This window comes from Aquarana catesbeiana, linkage group LG03 (assembly GCF_042186555.1).
Source record: "Aquarana catesbeiana isolate 2022-GZ linkage group LG03, ASM4218655v1, whole genome shotgun sequence".
In the NCBI taxonomy this organism is placed as follows: Eukaryota; Metazoa; Chordata; class Amphibia; order Anura; family Ranidae; genus Aquarana; species Aquarana catesbeiana.
This window is the reverse complement of record NC_133326.1, coordinates 449,704,645-449,710,841: the sequence shown is the minus strand read 5'-3', so window position 1 is coordinate 449,710,841 and position 6,197 is coordinate 449,704,645.

The window sequence follows — 6,197 nt, the reverse complement described above, 5'->3', positions numbered from 1 at the left end:
ATGGGAACACTCCTTTGCTGCTGTATGCTAAACAGCAGCAAAGGAAATGATGTCATCTCCCCTCGGCTCGGTATTTTCCGTTCCAGCGCCGAGGGGAGAAGACATCAATGTGAGTGCACAACACACACACACACAGTAGAACATGCCAGGCATACAAAACACCCCGATCCCCCCCCCGATCGCCCCCCGATCCCCCCCCAATCACCCCCCCCCCCTGTCACAAACTGACACCAGCAGGTTTTTTTTTTTTTTTTTTTTTTTTTTTTTTCTGATTACTGCATAGTGTCAGTTTGTGACAGTTACAGTGTTGGGACAGTGAGTATCACCCCCCTTTAGGTCTAGGGTACCCCCCTAACCCCCCCTAATAAAGTTTTAACCCCTTGATCACCCCCTGTCACCAGTGTTGCTAAGCGATCATTTTTCTGATCGCTGTATTAGTGTCGCTGGTGACGCTAGTTAGTGAGGTAAATATTTAGGTTCGCCGTCAGCGTTTTATAGTGACAGGGACCCCCATATACTACCTAATAAATGTTTTAACCCCTTGATTGCCCCCTAGTTAACCCTTTCACCACTGATCACCGTATAACCGTTACGGGTGACGCAGGTTAGTTCGTTTATTTTTTATAGTGTCAGGGCACCCGCCGTTTATTACCTAATAAAGGTTTAGCCCCCTGATCGCCCGGCGGTGATATGCGTCGCCCCAGGCAGCGTCAGATTAGCGCCAGTACCGCTAACACCCACGCACGCAGCATGCGCCTCCCTTAGTGGTATAGTATCTGATCGGATCAATATCTGATCTGATCAGATCTATACTAGCGTCCCCAGCAGTTTAGGGTTCCCAAAAACACAGTGTTAGCGGGATCAGCCCAGATACCCGCTAGCACCTGCGTTTTGCCCCTCCGCCCAGCCCACCCAAGTGCAGTATCGATCGATCACTGTCACTTACAAAACACTAAACGCATAACTGCAGCGTTCACAGAGTCAGGCCTGATCCCTGCGATCGCTAACAGTTTTTTTGGTAGCATTTTGGTGAACTGGCAAGCAAGCACCAGGCAGCGTCAGGTTAGCGCCAGTACCGCTAACACCCACGCACGCACCGTACACCTCCCTTAGTGGTATAGTATCTGATCGGATCAATATCTGATCCGATCAGATCTATACTAGCGTCCCCAGCAGTTTAGGGTTCCCAAAAACGCAGTGTTAGCGGGATCAGCCCAGATACCTGCTAGCACCTGCGTTGTGCCCCTCCGCCCGGCCCAGCCCATCCCACCCAAGTGCAGTATCGATCGATCACTGACACTTACAAGGCACTAAACGCATAACTGCAGCGTTCGCAGAGTCAGGCCTGATCCCTGCGATCGCTAACAGTTTTTTTGGTAGCATTTTGGTGAACTAGCAAGCACCGGCCCCAGGCAGCGTCAGGTTAGCGCCAGTACCACTAACACCCACGCACGCAGCATACGCCTCCTTTAGTGGTATAGTATCTGAACGGATCAATATCTGATCCGATCAGATCAGATCTATACTAGCGTCCCCAGCAGTTTAGGGTTCCCAAAAACGCAGTGTTAGCGGGATCAACCCAGATACCTGCTAGCACCTGCGTTTTGCCCCTCCGCCCGGCCCAGTCCAGCCCACCCAAGTGCAGTATCGATCGATCACTGTCACTTACAAAACACTAAACGCATAACTGCAGCGTTTGCAGAGTCAGGCCTGATCCCTGCGATCGCTAACAGTTTTTTTGGAAGCTTTTTATTGAACTGGCAAGCACCAGCGGCCTAGTACACCCCGGTCGTAGTCAAACCAGCACTGCAGTAACACTTGGTGACGTGGCGAGTCCCATAAGTGCAGTTCAAGCTGGTGAGGTGACAAGCACAAGTAGTGTCCCGCTGCCACCAAAAAGACAAACACAGGCCCGTCGTGCCCATAGTGCCCTTCCTGCTGCATTCGCCAATCCTAATTGGGAACCCACCACTTCTGCAGCGCCCGTACTTCCCCCATTCACATCCCCCAACGAAATGCAGTCGGCTGCATGAGAGGCATTTTTATGTGCTCCCGAGTACCCCTACCCAACGAACCCCCCCCAAAAAGATGTTGTGTCTGCAGCAAACGCGGATATAGGCGTGACACCCGCTATTATTGTCCCTTCTGTCCTGACAATCCTGGTCTTTGCATTGGTGAATGTTTTGAACGCTACCATACACTAGTTGAGTATTAGCGTAGGGTACAGCATTGCACAGACTAGGCACACTTTCACAGGGTCTCCCAAGATGCCATCGCATTTTGAGAGACCCGAACCTGGAACCGGTTACAGTTATAAAAGTTAGTTACAAAAAAAGTGTAAAAAAAAAAAATATATATATAAAATAAAAAAAAATAGTTGTCGTTTTATTGTTCTCTCTCTCTATTCTCTCTCTCTATTGTTCTGCTCTTTTTTTTACTGTATTCTATTCTGCAGTGTTTTATTGTTATTGTTATTGTTATTGTTATTATGTTTTATCATGTTTGTTTTTCAGGTATGTAATTATTTATACTTTATTGTTTACTGTGCTTTATTGTTAACCATTTTTTTGTCTTCAGGTACGCCATTCACAACTTTGAGTGGTTATACCAGAATGATGCCTGCAGGTTTAGGTATCATCTTGGTATCATTCTTTTCAGCCAGCGGTCGGCTTTCATGTAAAAGCAATCCTAGCGGCTAATTAGCCTCTAGACTGCCTTTACAACCCGTGGGAGGGAATGCCCCCCCCCCCCCCACCGTCTTCCGTGTTTTTCTCTGGCTCTCCTGTCTCAACAGGGAACCTGAGAATGCAGCCGGTGATTCAGCCAGCTGACCATAGAGCTGATCAGAGACAAGAGTGGCTCCAAACATCTCTATGGCCTAAGAAACCGGAAGCTACGAGCATTTTATGACTTAGATTTCGCCGGATGTAAATAGCGCCATTGGGAAATTGGGGAAGCATTTTATCACACCGATCTTGGTGTGGTCAGATGCTTTGAGGGCAGAGGAGAGATCTAGGGTCTAATAGACCCCAATTTTTTCAAAAAAGAGTACCTGTCACTACCTATTGCTATCATAGGGGATATTTACATTCCCCGAGATAACAATAAAAATGATTTAAAAAAAAAAAAAATGAAAGGAACAGTTTAAAAATAAGATAAAAAAGCAAAAAAATAATAAAGAAAAAAAAAAAAAAAAAAAAAAGCACCCCTGTCGCCCCCTGCTCTTGCGCTAAGGCGAACGCAAGCGGCGGTCTGTCGTCAAACGTAAACAGCAATTGCACCATGCATGTGAGGTATCGCCGCGAAGGTCAGATCGAGGGCAGTAATTTTTGCAGTAGACCTCCTCTGTAGATCTAAAGTGGTAACCTGTAAAGGCTTTTAAAGGCTTTTAAAAATGTATTTATTTTGTTGCCACTGCACGTTTGTGCGCAATTGTAAAGCATGTCATGTTTGGTATCCATGTACTCGGTCTAAGATCATCTTTTTTATTTCATCAAACATTTGGGCAATATAGTGTGTTTTAGTGCATTAAAATTTAAAAAAGTGTGTTTTTTCCCCAAAAAATGCGTTTGAAAAATCGCTGCGCAAATACTGTGTGAAAAAAAAAAATGAAACACCCACCATTTTAATCTGTAGGGCATTTGCTTTAAAAAAATATATAATGTTTGGGGGTTCAAAGTAATTTTCTTGCAAAAAAAAAAAAACTTTTTCATGTAAAAAATAAGTGTCAGAAAGGGCTTTGTCTTCAAGTGGTTAGAAGAGTGGGTGATGTGTGACATAAGCTTCTAAATGTTGTGCATAAAATGCCAGGACAGTTCAAAACCCCCCCAAATGACCCCATTTTGGAAAGTAGACACCCCAAGCTATTTGCTGAGAGGCATGTCGAGTCCATGGAATATTTTATATTGCGACACAAGTTGCGGGAAAGAGACAAATTTTTTTTTTTTTTTTTTTTTTTTTGCACAAAGTTGTCACTAAATGATATATTGCTCAAACATGCCATGGGAATATGTGAAATTACACCCCAAAATACATTCTGCTGCTTCTCCTGAGTACGGGGATACCATATGTGTGAGACTTTTTGGGAGCCTAGCCGTGTACGGGACCCCGAAAACCAAGCACCGCCTTCAGGCTTTCTAAGGGGCGTGAATTTTTGATTTCACTCTTCACTGCCTATCACAGTTTCGGAGGCCATGGAATGCCCAGGTGGCACAAAACCCCCCCAAATGACCCCATTTTGGAAAGTAGACACCCCAAGCTATTTGCTGAGAGGTATAGTGAGTATTTTGCAGACCTCACTTTTTGTCACAAAGTTTTGAAATTTGAAAAAAGAAAAAAAAAAAAAGTTTTTTCTTGTCTTTCTTCATTTTCAAAAACAAATGAGAGCTGCAAAATACTCACCATGCCTCTCAGCAAATAGCTTGGGGTGTCTACTTTCCAAAATGGGGTCATTTGGGGGGGGTTTGTGCCACCTGGGCATTCCATGGCCTCCGAAACGGTGTTAGGCAGTGAAGAGTAAAATCAAAAATTCACGCCCTTAAAAACGCTGAAGGCGGTGATTGGTTTTCGGGGCCCCGTACGCGGCTAGGCTCCCAAAAAGTCCCACACATGTGGTATCCCCATACTCAGGAGAAGCAGCTAAATGTATTTTGGGGTGCAATTCCACATAGGCCCATGGCCTGTGTGAGCAATATATCATTTAGTGACAACTTTGTGCAAAAAAAAAAAAAAAAAAAAAAAAAGTGTCACTTTCCCGCAACTTGTGTCAAAATATAAAATATTCCATGGACTCAATATGCCTCTCAGCAAATAGCTTGGGGTGTCTACTTTCCAAAATGGGGTCATTTGGGGGGGGGTTGTGCCACCTGGGCATTCCATGGCCTCCGAAACTGTGATAGGCAGTGAAGAGTGAAATCAAAAAGTTACACCCTTAGAAATCCTGAAGGCGGTGATTGGTTTTCGGGGTCCCATACGCGGCTAGGCTCCCAAAAAGTCCCACACATGTGGTATCCCCGTACTCAGGAGAAGTAGCTGAATATATTTTGGGGTGCAATTCCACATAGGCCCATGGCCTGTGTGAGCAATATATCATTTAGTGACAACTTTTTGTAAATATTTTTTTTTTTTTTTTTTTTTGTCATTATTCAATCACTTGGGACAAAAAAAATAAATATTCAATGGGTTCAACATGCCTATCAGCAATTTCCTTGGGGTGTCTACTTTCCAAAATGGGGTCATTTGGGGGGGTTTTGTACTGCCCTGCCATTTTAGCACCTCAAGAAATGACATAGGCAGTCATAAACTAAAAGCTGTGTAAATTCCAGAAAATGTACCCTAGTTTGTAGACGCTATAACTTTTGCGCAAACCAATAAATATACGCTTATTGACATTTTTTTTACCAAAGACATGTGGCCGAATACATTTTGGCCTAAATGTATGACTAAAATTGAGTTTATTGGATTTTTTTTATAACAAAAAGTAGAAAATATCATTTTTTTTCAAAATTTTCGGTCTTTTTCCGTTTATAGCGCAAAAAATAAAAACTGCAGAAGTGATCAAATACCATCAAAAGAAAGCTCTATTTGTGGGAAGAAAAGGACGCAAATTTCGTTTGGGTACAGCATTGCATAACCGCGCAATTAGCAGTTAAAGCGACGCAGTGCCAAATTGGAAAAAGACCTCTGGTCCTTAGGCAGCATAATGGTCCGGGGCTCAAGTGGTTAAGAAAAGCACATGGAGCAGCACGAACGTAACAAAAATAAAGAATAGGAACACAGCACAACTACTTACCTTTTTGCAGCACTCTCCTGATCCTTCTGTACTGCTCATGCTCCCTTAATTTGAGGTCCGACCACCGCTTCCTGAGCTGATCTTTCGATCGTTGTACCCCAAAATTCCGGTGCAGACTCTTGACCACTTTTGCCATGATCTTGGCCTTTCTGACATTGGGGTTGGGGTAAGGTCCATACTTCCCGTCATAGTCGGCCTTCTTCAGGATATCCACCATCTCCAACATCTCCCCAAAGGACATATTTGATGCCTTAAATCGTCTCCTTCTGGATCGGGACGTTTCAGGCTCCGGGCTTTCCTCCTCCTCCTCCTCCTCGTTGGTGTAATTATCTGACACCTGCTGTGTCTCCGCCATGTGCTCTCCCCCCACTGCGCCAAACGAGAAGGGGTGGGGAATAGACTAGAA